At 36.1% G+C, this 12,805-nt stretch overlaps 1 pseudogene; it reads right to left on the reverse strand.

Moving 5' to 3' along the window:
• Window positions 1-5,034: 5,034 nt before the first annotated feature.
• LOC129754718 (venom serine protease-like) lies at window positions 5,035-6,452 on the reverse strand (annotated as a pseudogene).
• Window positions 6,453-12,805: the final 6,353 nt, after the last annotated feature.

Consider the following 12,805-nt stretch of genomic DNA (forward strand, 5'->3'; position numbering starts at 1 on the left):
AAAACCGTGTGGTGACGGACGGTTTCGCTTCCGACGTGGCCTCGTCGAGCAAACTTTGAAGCCTCCCGTGGCTGGTGTAGCGAAGTTCCGGTGGGGTTAACAATCGCTAGAACGGTTGTGGTGCAGGCTCCCTACATAATGAAATGTCGGATGGTCTTCGACAATAATTAACACACACAGTTCACACACAGAATTCATTAGAATTTTTACCTTTTTAACAGTTGTTTACGCACAACGGAATTAACACGCACACTATTTCCTAGCTTTTTGGCCTAGCTACAATGGAAAAAGGAACAGAACAATTAACACCTAACTCTCAAGATACTTCACGTGGACTTTTACTTTAACTAGACAATTCGCGAAACAAAACAAATATGGAATTAATCCTCGCTACTGCCTAAACCACGGTCTGGATCAAAGTGATCGAGCTTCGTTCCGTGAATCCTCAGTTAGGTCGCAAGTAGGAAAATCCTTTGACCTTTGGAGAGGAAACCTGATGACCTACGAATCCGGTCAACGAACTTTCGAACCTGAGTTCGTGTACTCCAGCTATCTCCTTGTGTCTTCCACAACAAGCCATCTCCCCCTTTCATTACCGAACCTATTCGGATCTCTGAGAAGAATCTCGAGAGGTGACACTCGATCACTTGAGTCATGAAAGCGGATGTTGTATGCGAAAGTAGAATAAAAGCTTGTATGGAATCTTGTATAACAGGTGGTATGGCATTAGCAAAATGACGGAAAGCATGTCGACTGATCGTTTCATTAGAACGGCACAATATTGATAAACAATAACAATAAATAATTAACGTGAACTTATCTAATAATATGTACAGAATTGTCTTATTTTCGATTCTAATAGTAATTTATATATACAGAATTGTAACCACGTTACAAACTGAATAATAGAGCTACAGCTTGATTTGTTTCATCTGATTTTTTTTCACATACCATTCCTTGATGGATTTTTTTGATTGTTAAATTATACGGCTAGTAGCATCATCCGTCAAACAAAAAAACCAGAAACATAATGTATGAGCATGTGTTAATTGTTTGAATTCTACAAACAGACCAAGATTATTTTGTTATTGCTTTGTTTGGTGAATCTACGCCTCACGGTTAAGTGCAAAATGCATCGATCATGAATGATAAATGAAAAAAAAAATCACCTAGATCAGGAATTGAACTCCAGTCTACTGATTACCTCTCCAACACCTTACCAATAGGCCAAATCGTCAAATGAAACAAGTCAAGCTGCAGCTCTATTATTCAGTTGACTTTATCGAGTCGAATTCGCTGCTAGATTCCCCGGCAGAAAACGCTCATCTTGCCTTGATTAATGGTGCTTATACAGCCCCAGGGGGGTTCTCATTATGCCCCTACAGTGACTGGTTTTCAGCCTTCGGCAAAAATTTTAAAATGCATTTTCAAACGTTTTTATCTACTTTTTCAAGTTTCATCCAATTAGGCAATAGACTATTTGAGTGTCTGAACCCGAAACAATTATGTAATTCACATATTATAGCTTTTCTCTATGGTTAAATAAGCGTTTTCCTCAAGCTGGCCATTATGCCCTTAGTTCTCCTATGCCGTTTTATTGTGAGGTGATGTAGAGTAAAAACAGTCTTTAGTGTTTATCTTATTAACTCATTGATTTGGAATTAAAGAATTAGTACATGAATGAGTATATGTAATCTTATTTACTTGCCCATAATAACTAAACTTTTCATTTCAAGCTTATTGTATTTTGTTTACTCTATATACAAAATTAAAAATGAAAAAAAAAGTTGGAAATAAAAATCAAAAATTGAAAAGCGAGAAAACTTTTGAAATGGAAAAAAGGGGATCTGAAAACAACTGAAAACTATAGAAAAATAATGGTTATTTTTTTGTGTTTCGATTTTAGTCGTTTTACTATTCTTATGGCATTCGCGACTTTATCAACGTTGCAGTTGGCGAACCGTTATTGAAAAACTTATTCGGTGCAACTGTGTTCGATTTTCACTCTTGGGCAAGAACTCACGGACATCGACTCAGGAGACAACTGACTTGCCAACTGAGCTACATATATAACAAGCCCAAAATGGTGAAGAAATATATACCGTATTTGCTTTCTCCCTTCGTTCAGTGTTCCACCGTACCCGATAAAAACAAACACAAATCGTCGCCAGTGTAGTGCTACCTCACTCACGCACACGCTCTCTCGCAACACTGATAAAATATTCGGGGCAACACCGCCCGATGGCAGTACAACACCAGGTCAAAACCAGTGCAACACTGTCCGAATGAACAAACAATTTGACAGCACCTAGTGGTGCACCAGTGCAACACTCGACATAAACAAATACGGTAATAGAAATAACATACACACAAACATATAATATTGAATTACTAGATTAGAAAAAGACAATGAAAAATAGAAAAATGAAAAATTGGATATTTGTAAATTGACAAACTGAATAAAAATCAGAATGAAGTATTTCAACAATTGAAAAATAAGTGAATAAAGGGGAAATTTGAAAATTTAGGTTGCCAAAAATGCAAAAAAATATTCATAATACAAAATAGGAAAATATTTAACAAATAAAAAATTGTTAAATGGTTAGAAGAAAATCAATGATTGAAAAGAAAAATTGAACTGTTCAAATACAAAGAAATGAAACAATTAGAAAAGAAAAGAAAAATATATAATCAAACAGATAATGTTAAATGATTGGAAATGAAACAAGTTAAAGTAATCATGAATAATCTGAAAGATGGGGGATTGGAAAATCAACAAAAGAAGGTAAAATACAAGAAACTTGAGACTGTTACTGCAAAATTGGATTACTCGAAATACGAAATAAAAAATTATCCATTACAAGATTCGGAACTCTTGCAGAAATCGACGGACAAAATCCAAAAGCGCCTCCATCAAATGCTGCGGCAGAAATGCAACTATTCAGTAAAACACGCTAAGAAAAAAAAAAACAATTTATATTACACGGTCGGAAATAACTAGCATTTTGAAGGTTCATTTGCACAACAAACACACTGAGATCTTTCTCTACGTGGTCTTGGCTCTCCAAAATTAGCACCGTGGGGGCCGTTCAGATACTTCGTGGATAGAAAAATGCGGGGCGGGGGGGGTCCGTCACATCAAAAAGCGTGTGATGCTCTCTTACTTGATTGTACCGCTCAGCTTCGCCACACGATTCAAATATGGGAGTTCTCCATCTTTGCTTTCTCTCTCTGAAAATTTCTTTGGGCGCGGATAGTAAAACTACCAAAATGAGCATGGCGACGAACGTGTTAAAAAAGCTTAATTGTGCAACCAAACTTTTAAAACGTTTACCCCAAACCAAAGTTGTTCATAGAGAGTACACAAAGTTTTTTCTTAACGCGGCTTGATTTTGCTCAGTTTTTCTTACACGTGATATTAGTCGTCGTCGCAAATTAACACGTTATTTTAGAGAGAAAATGTTTCAAGTCGTACATGTAAACGGCGATATCGAATTAAAAACCTTGTATAAAAATAAGTTTGTTTGGTTATGTGTTTAAAAATTTGAAAACTAAATTGTTGAATGCGCAAAAACGAGTCAGGTTCTCAATTAAATTGAGTCAGTGGCATAGTCCTATTTGCCGCTGATAGTGTTCGTGATATTATGCACGTTGTTTCACCAACACTTTTCAACTTTGGGACAATTAACCTCAAAAACGACCATGTGTGTCGACCGGCTGCACGTTTTTTGTACCGAGAGTTTTTGAGGTTAATTGTCCCGTCTCATCTGTACATGCTCAGCAAGTGTGCGTAAGAAATGTCAAAAACAACTCTATAGCATTTCTCCAAAAATTGGCGAAAGTATGTCAGAGTACATTTTGCAAATGTGTTCCAAATTTGAACAAAAGCATATTAGAGTGCATTTGAACCCCCCGGAACGAGGGTTACAAGTGAAAAATTCATTTATCGAGAAATGTTGACCTTTTCTGTCAGTAGATGGTGATAAGGTTTGTTAAAAGATTGTCCGTTGGCGTTTATATGAAATATTTTAAGAGCTAGGTATCTTGGAATATATTATTTTTGCCGAAATTCAAATTTTGATACATGAAATCAAAAATTAAAAAAAAAACGTCTAACTCTTTGTGTTTTAATTCGTATTTAGGTCAGAAGGAAACAAATACAAAACAAAATCTATCTAGGTTAAATAAGCATCGGATAATTTCACCGATGGGGAACCTAAAGTTCATAACAGAAATTTGTTCATACGCCAATGATCTTAGTTTTGTCTTGGTCTTTGTATGGTATCTTGGACCACCTATATTTTTATGTTTTTAAACACATTCAGAACTTAAAAAACGTTTTCCCTTTCTTTCAAGTTCTCTTATGACAAATAATGAGCTATGAAAAATATTTTGTCCATCCATTATAAGGAATTTCGCCAAAACGTTCGCGAGCCAGGTTTTTGAATCTATTCGATCATACACAACTTTCATTTTTAACTCATCATCTGAAATTGCTATAAAATAACGAAATGAGATATGAAATTATAGTTTTGGATCAACTCATAATCTTTGCATGATATTTGATCAATTTGGATTTAGAGGCCGACGATTCCCCACCATTTTTCAAAATCCAAAAAAATATTGCTTTTTGGAAAATAATTTATCAAAAATTGAAAAAAGGCCTAATAATACCTTACGAATGTTGAAAACTATACCATTTTTTATTTTCATTTTATTTTTTATAATGAAAGAGTTATGCAACAAAGGAAAAAAGTGGCACATGATTCTCCACTCTCCCATACCAAATTCTCTGTCTTGACTTTCATTCGAAAGAAAATGTCAATTAAGAAAAATATAGGTAAATATTACTTAAAAACATAAAACTTCTAGCGAGAATAATAAAAACCTATAGAATGACGATCAGTAATGGAAAAAAACTAGATAAAAGGGAACACGATATCTAATAGAAAATGACAATTAAAAAAACAAACGAACACTTGGAAAATAAGGATAGATGTAAATCGGTGAATGGAAAATCGGCAAACCGAAAAATCGTGTTTGTATCATTCGTTTATTGGTTTACGAAGAGTTTAGTTATTGGTTTTCTCACAAAAGGCGTAATTGGTGATGGATTCGATCCATGGGAGGAACGCCGAAACCCGAGAATTAACACTGGGATACCCTGAAGCGCAGGCAGTACCATAGTTGATGACACCGGCAACGTAAGCCTTAGCTGTCAAGGGATTCGAGTACAGCAAAGGACCACCGGAATCGAACTGGCAGCTATCCTTGTTATTATCCGAACTAGTACAAAATTGTGTATCGACAATCATGTTCGTTGAAAGTTGGCTTCTACAGGTGCCTTGATCGATCGCTTGAAGACCGACCTTCTGTAGATAGGTTGGCATAAGTCCCCCGAAGTCTAGCGTTCCCCATCCGATTGTGTCCAGCGTTTTTCCGGTGAACGATTCTGTGGAGGTAAGGTAAACAAGCACGTCCTACGGCTGCGTTGAAGACAATCTGATCCCTCGTTCGAACCAGTGCAATGTCGTTGGTTTGAAGATTTGCGTTGAAGGAGGGATGGGGTGTAAAGTTTGATAACGCCATTAAAACCGCTGAACTAGTTTCTTGATAGTTTTTGATGTTGTGGGCTCCCACCAGAAGCGCGGTTGCCGAAATTGATCGCCCTGCTAGGCAATGTGCTGCTGTCAGAGCGTATTGGTTGGTAACTGAAAAATATACAACATAACTTTAGAATTCCTTACAAAATCTTTCATCAGTTTACTACTCACTGATGGTGGCACCGCATACGAGATTCGTAGTTGTCGAAGAAACACTCATGATCCCTGCAACCATGGGGAATTCGTTGACTTGAGTTGTGTTACCACCAACGATCAATGGCTAAAGTAACAACACAGATTACAAATTCAATCATTTACATAAATTTGAAGACCAAATCAGCGTACCAACTTTCTTCGGCCACAATCGCACGGTTTCGGAAGGGAAGTTATCTGGCACCGGAAACGTCCGCCGTTCGAATAAGAGGAAACCTGAAGAGCAAACACCATCCGGTATCCCACCGAAGACACGTTGAAAGTTCTGGTTCCACACGTTGCAATTCCATCTGAAAGGTTGGAATCTCCCGTTTGTGAAATCACCAGTCGATCGTAGCTACAGCCAGCACTATCGGCCATGATGACATCGTAGCACTGTGCAAACAGATAGTAACCGGAAGGGGCCTGGATTGTGTACCGGCAGTTGGTTCCGGCTCCATAGTAATAAGGATAATTGGGCGATTGGATGTAAGATGTGACGATTTCCCCGTACTGATACACGTAATCACATCCGTTGTAGTTTTGACTGAGAACAAGCTTGCAAAAGATAACCAAAGTTATCCAAATATGACTCCACATCTTCACTGCCATAGCGAAGGTTTGCCAGATAATTGACGACTTGGCTCAATCGGTCAAACATGATTACCTATGCATTTTTAAAGCTTACAGCTGATTAAATATTGTTCAAATGATCAAATATTTTTTCGATGTTTAAGAATATTGAAAGCCTGCTATTCATTAGCAAAAGACACTAAGGAATAGGCTCGAAAACTGTCTGTCTCCAATTAACTACATAGAACGTTTACCAGTTTATTTTTTACCTGAGAGATAAGCTATTTCTAGCTCAAAACAATAAGGTGATATTAATCAGCTTGTTTGACGTCCGATGCTCAAAGTAAGTCGAGTGTTCAACAAAGCAGCTGAATACGTTAAGTTATTGAACATTGAAAATTTTCTCTAGATGTGCTATTATGAGGCGTCTATTCGACTTTGTAAAAATTTTTTATACAAAGCTATATTTCTGAAACTATATCAGCTGTCATCGAGGTTCAAAAACACTTTTCTCGATGACAACATGATTCAGAAACCATTTTATGCATCCAGCCATGTAGAAAAACATATTGAGGAATAATCACTCGATGTCACCATTTTCGTTCTCAACTGCTCCCTCCAGGCAAACTCATAATCGGAAGCATGCCTTCGCGTTATAAGCTCCTCTGAATATACGTCCATATAAAATAGTCGAAAGGATTCAAACCCGGACCGCTTGGAGCCCAAAGATCCCTAGGCCAAAATTTCATATTCTTCTCCAGCCATGTCTGGATTCATTTTCAGGTGTGGCATGGGCTCCATGTCGTTAGAAAACCACATTCTCGAGTTCACGAAGTTTGCCGGAATCCACGGAAGCATCTGATTATTCAAAATGTCCATGTATACTTTAGTATGAACTTTTACTCCAGCATTTATGAAAGCAGGAGGTATCTTTAATCTATTCGAAGAAACCGCTTAAAACTTGTACAATGTGCTTAATTTCTATTAATGTCTTCTCAAATTTTTGAGATTCTTCCGTTAGATTGATTTGGACCCCCTTTACAAAAATTGAAGAAGAAATTATAAGCAATGCTACAAAACTAAATTTTTTTTTCTATTTGAAATGAAAGAAATATGAATTTCTATGGGAAACTTCTTATTTAAAAAATCATTTTGTTATATACGAAAATATCTATGTGCATTCACGTATAAAAAACTGAACAAGTTGTTAACAAAATTCGTATGGTGGGCTTTCCCATATCACAGATTTTTGGTTGAATCCAAATTTCGCATAATCAACATCGATAACTACGTACAAAATAGCCTGATAGTTAGTTCTCATCATATCACTGATGCTTGACTGAAAAAATCAGGGAGAATGGGGATACTTGATCCCCTTTTCTTCTTTTCATCATATCTTTTTGGGAAAATTTAGCAACTTGTGGTCTTTTGCAGTTTCTGACAGCGTGTAATTTCAAATTTATACGAAAAAAAATATTTTTTAAGTTAAAGGAGATTTCATCCTTTATTCGGGGGGTCCTGATCAGGCTTCCGAAAAGTACAGCTTTGCTATGACAGCTTTTTTCTTGCCAAACAAACTGTCTCGGTTTTCCTTACCACTCGGTTCGCTGCTGTACCGTCGATAACGAATCGTAATGCTTCGGCTACATCGCACACGTGCGAGAACCCAGGCTGTATCTGAACAATCTGCTCAAAGCATGCGTTGCCGAAAGTGTTGTTCTTTAAGCTGTAGCGAACCCAACCGACAGTTCGGTTTTCATCCCCCCATCCTCCTGTTTCGAAAATAATTTCATCCTAACTGTCGGCTGCAAGGCGTGACAGTTTTTGCAGGATTGTCACTGGTGACTGAAGTGCCCATACCGTACCCATGCCCGATCGTATGCGCTGCTGCTCGGATCGAATAGATCGAACGAGCCATATATTCACACCGAGCAGCAGCATACGACCGAGGCGTAACGCGATGTGTGGTACCGGTGCAGGTTAGGCGGAAAGGGGTGAGGAGGGTGATTGGGATGATCACCACCCGCAGTAGCTTCAAGCAAAAGGAAAATACGTTCGTTCGAAATCAACTCAGCCCGAGCGAATCTCGGCTACAGTCGGACGGAGTGAGTAGTACTGTCATGCGAAATTCAACGCATTGAAAACTGTCACGAAGATTTTCCCAAAACTGTCACGAAGCTTAAAAAACTTTCATGCCCACGAACAAACTCTCGCTTGAGGTAAAACAAACCATCGCTGTACATCGCCCGACCGCTCCTTTTAAAACTGTCGGGGAAGAAATATTCGGGAAGCTTTCATCGAGGTGCATGTGCGACATTCGCAAGAATACTGTCGTTCGCCAGTACTTTTCGGAAGCCTGGTCCTGATCCTAGGCAAAAATGTAGCAAATTCAAAGTTGAAAGGTCCATTGACTATTTTTTGCCATAATCGTAATCATTTTACAGTTTGTAAGTATCAGACAGAGCTAAAAGTTTGTGTACTACCCTAGAGCCATTGCAAACTTTAAGGCGCAATTTTCTAGTTTGTATATAAATATAGTATTTTGATTCCTTTCTTACTGGATAAACATTAGCTATTGGACAAATATCTACTAGTTATTTCGTGATAACCAATGATCACGATCCATTCAGAAGAAAAATTTAGAAGAAAAATGTATCTTTTTGGACTGTAGGGATCTATTAAACCCATATAATACATTTTGAAAAACTCTTTCTTAAAAAAAATTGAGAGTTTACTATTGCTTTGAAAATATGGCATTAAGAAGTTCATATTATACTCTAACTATTGAAATATTCGAATAAATATTTAAATTATAATTTTTTCATGTGAGAAACATTTCAAAGTGATAAAAAACGATCTTCAAGTGACTTTTTGCTAAATTGTTCAAAGATCTATAACTCAAAAATGTTTTTTTAAAAATTGGTTGAGATAGCAGCATTGCTTTTTTTGTTATATTCAGCACATTTTTCTTCAACATTTGATATTGGTAAGACTTTTTGGTTTCGAGATATAGCGAAGGAATCAAGTATCCCCAGAGATCAAGTATCCTCATTCTTCCCTAGTTATTTCTCATGGAAGAAGTCGATGAGCACCGGTAATTTTCTTCTAATCTTCTTCTATCCATCTATAATTTTCAATGCTTGAAATGTTCTCACTATGAGAACATAACATTCACCGATAAGGCAGAAAAAAATAATTTCAAAACAATATTTAATGTTTTCATATACGTAGAGAGAAGGCGTTCTTTGATCCCCCAGGGCCAACCGAAAGGTGGAATAAAAAACAGATTATTGACAAGTTCATATCACGTTACAAGTATTCTTAAATTATTGAAATTTTTATCGCAATCATATTTTAACAAGAGCTTAAACTTTAATTCAGGGCGCCGGCTGTTCTACTTTTATCAGAAAAAAAATCCCCAGCAACATAAAAAAAAACAGTGCAGTGGTTGAAATGAATAATAATGCCACTGATCTTATACGTAATTTAAATATAAAAAATAGAAATATGTTCCATTAAATACAAAATTAAAAAACAACAATGCAACTGTTCAAATTAATTTCATAAATATTTTGACCCAACGATGTTCCAAGTTCACGGGAAGAAGCATTTACAGTAAAAACAGCCATACTAATGGATCACCAATAATTCCTGTTGGATTCTTAGCATCGATGCGATCGCTAAATCAGTCATTTGTCTTTTCGTTACAACGCATCATCTAATGATTGGCTTGATCGAATTTTCGGGTCAAAACAAAACAATCATATTTATGTTCTAGTAGTCGCGTAATTTAACTGATATATCTATATATTTTTTTATTTTGTGTTGTACATATATGTAGGGGAGAGTGGGGTATCGTGGGCCATGGGGAAACGTGGACCACTTTTAATATCTCAGATGTGTGTTGAGATAAAAATCTCAAACCAACTGTCATCGTCGTCGCTTTGCGTGAGCATATATTCCTATATGTTGTTGACTGAAATCGCATCATATGCTTCTTTTATTTAAAGTTAGAAAAAATTACTTACATAATTAAAAAAACACCCGCTAATTTCATCGATGAGCATTCAAAAATATGCTCATACGCTTATGATCTTAGTTCCGTCATGATCTTTCACGTGCAAAAGGAATTTTTGATGAAACATCAATAAGTCACACAAACGCAACCAATTTGCAAATCATAGCTTGTGGGGAATCGTGGGCCACACATCTTAAATCACCTGTATTTTTTATGTTTTTGTACACATTCAGAACTTAAAATACGTTTTACCTATCTGTAAAGTTTTCTTATGCCAAATGAAGAGTTATGAAAAATATTTTATGCATCCAATATAAGAAATTTTTCTAAAACGTTCGCGAGTCAGGTTTTGGAATCTATGCGATCATATACAGCTCTCTTTTCTATTTTATCATCTGAAATTGCTTTAAAATAACGAAATGAATTAGGAAATTACAGTTTTTGGTCAACTCATAAACTTTGCATGTTATTTGGTCAATTTGGATTTGGTGGCCCACGATTCCCCACCATTTTTAAAAATCAAAAAAATATAGCTTTTTTCAAACAGTCAGAATTTGGGGAAAATAACTAATATAAAATTTAAAAAAATACCTCATGATACCTTGAAAATGTAGAAAACCATACCATATTTTATTTTCATTTTATCTTTTATAATAATGAAATTATGAAACAACGAAAAAAAGTGGCCCATGATTCCCCACTCTCCCATAACCAAAACCTGTGTGCATATACAAAATTTTATATTAATTGTGTAAGGTACACCGGTGTAAGTGGAGATTTGTTATATTCGACTGGCTTATTAAAAACATTCATTCGACGGCTATTAAAAAAAATACTGTGATCTATTTTTTCAAATTTTTTATGCAGAATATTAAATTTACTTGTAATCGATCCAATAACTGTAAATGAGCTAAGGTTCCGACAAAAGTGGATGTTTACGGTGACTTTTTGTTAATTTTCTATTTTTAACTACGATGTGGAGTGGATGTGCATCTTTTTCAATCGCAAATTTCTCGTAAACTAGCTGGCTCTTGACGAAAAATTCTACATTGAAACAATACTTAGAACAATACGAGAAGAAACGACGGTTAAAAATTAAGATAAAAGAGTTCATTTGCAAAAATCTAAAATTTTGTCTTCAAACCCTACCTGGGGTAAGTGGGGACGGCTTTATAAAGACTTGATGTTTAAACTTTTTTTTCAATTTTCTGTCCTTCATCCAATACAATTTAGCTCTATTTAGCATTCGGATCATGAAAAGTTGGGTAAAGTACTTGTTTGTTCTGTGCTTTTGATAAAATTGGATCTCGTGAGTTGCAACATATATTACATACAATAATAATTGAAAGATGCCTTACTAATAGTATCATGAACTTTTTTCAAAATTTTGGACGGTTCGAGCAATAAAGTAACGTATTCAACCAAAAAAACACAAATTTGTTGAAAATTTCCTGAGAAATCATAGGGAAAATCTGCCGTCCTCACTTCCCCATAAAGCGGGGTAAGTAAAGACACCAGCAGTTCACAACAATTTACGTGATAACGTTTTTTGACCAAAAACCTGACCAATATCCGGGCAAATTTGTTTAAAACCCCGGAATTACTCAACAAAAATCAAATAAAAAAACTTGAAACTTTTATTTTATCAAAACTTATCAGCATATTTAAATAGTATTTTTTGCTTCCAAACAACCAGCATGATAATTTTTATAAAATTCGTTAAAAAACTGCGTTTTAAACGCAAAAATAAAAAAAATTACAACACATTGTTTATTTTGTTTGATTTGGCAAATACAGTTAATAAATCCGGGCAAATCCGAGCATTTTGCTATGAAATCCGGCAATCGGGCCAGACCGGACTTTCCCTAATTTTGTTTTAAATAAAGTCTGCTTCATTTAATATTGGAACACAAACAATTGCGTGTAGTTCAGTCATTTATTAACGAATTCATAATTTGTTTTTCATACAAATGTAGCATTTTCTTTACTCTTTCATAAAAAAAAAATTAAAAAAATTATTCATTGCTGTTTCGAAGAAATTCTCGTACTTTTTCCGTAATACGGCACATTAGGCGGCGCACACCCTTTTCGTCCACCGTTTTGGCGATTTGATTCCACCAGTTCTTCATTTGAGTCATGTTCCTAACAAGTTTTCCCTTTGCCTTAAGCCTCCGCTTCGTGATTGCCCAGTATTTCTCTATCGGCCGGAACTGGGGGCAGTTTGGGGGGTTGAGGTCCTTTGGTATTACGCTGACCCCGTTCGTTGCGTACCATTCCATAACCGTTTTGCTGTAATGGCAGCTTGCGAGGTCCGGCCAAAACATTACTGGACGGTCGTGGGCACGAATAAACGGCAGAATCCGTTTCTGTAGGCACTCTTTTTTGTAGACTTCTGATGTCATTGTCTTGTCAGTGAGAA

The sequence above is a fragment of the Uranotaenia lowii genome, chromosome 3 (genome assembly GCF_029784155.1).
Source record: "Uranotaenia lowii strain MFRU-FL chromosome 3, ASM2978415v1, whole genome shotgun sequence".
Taxonomy (NCBI): domain Eukaryota; kingdom Metazoa; phylum Arthropoda; class Insecta; order Diptera; family Culicidae; genus Uranotaenia; species Uranotaenia lowii.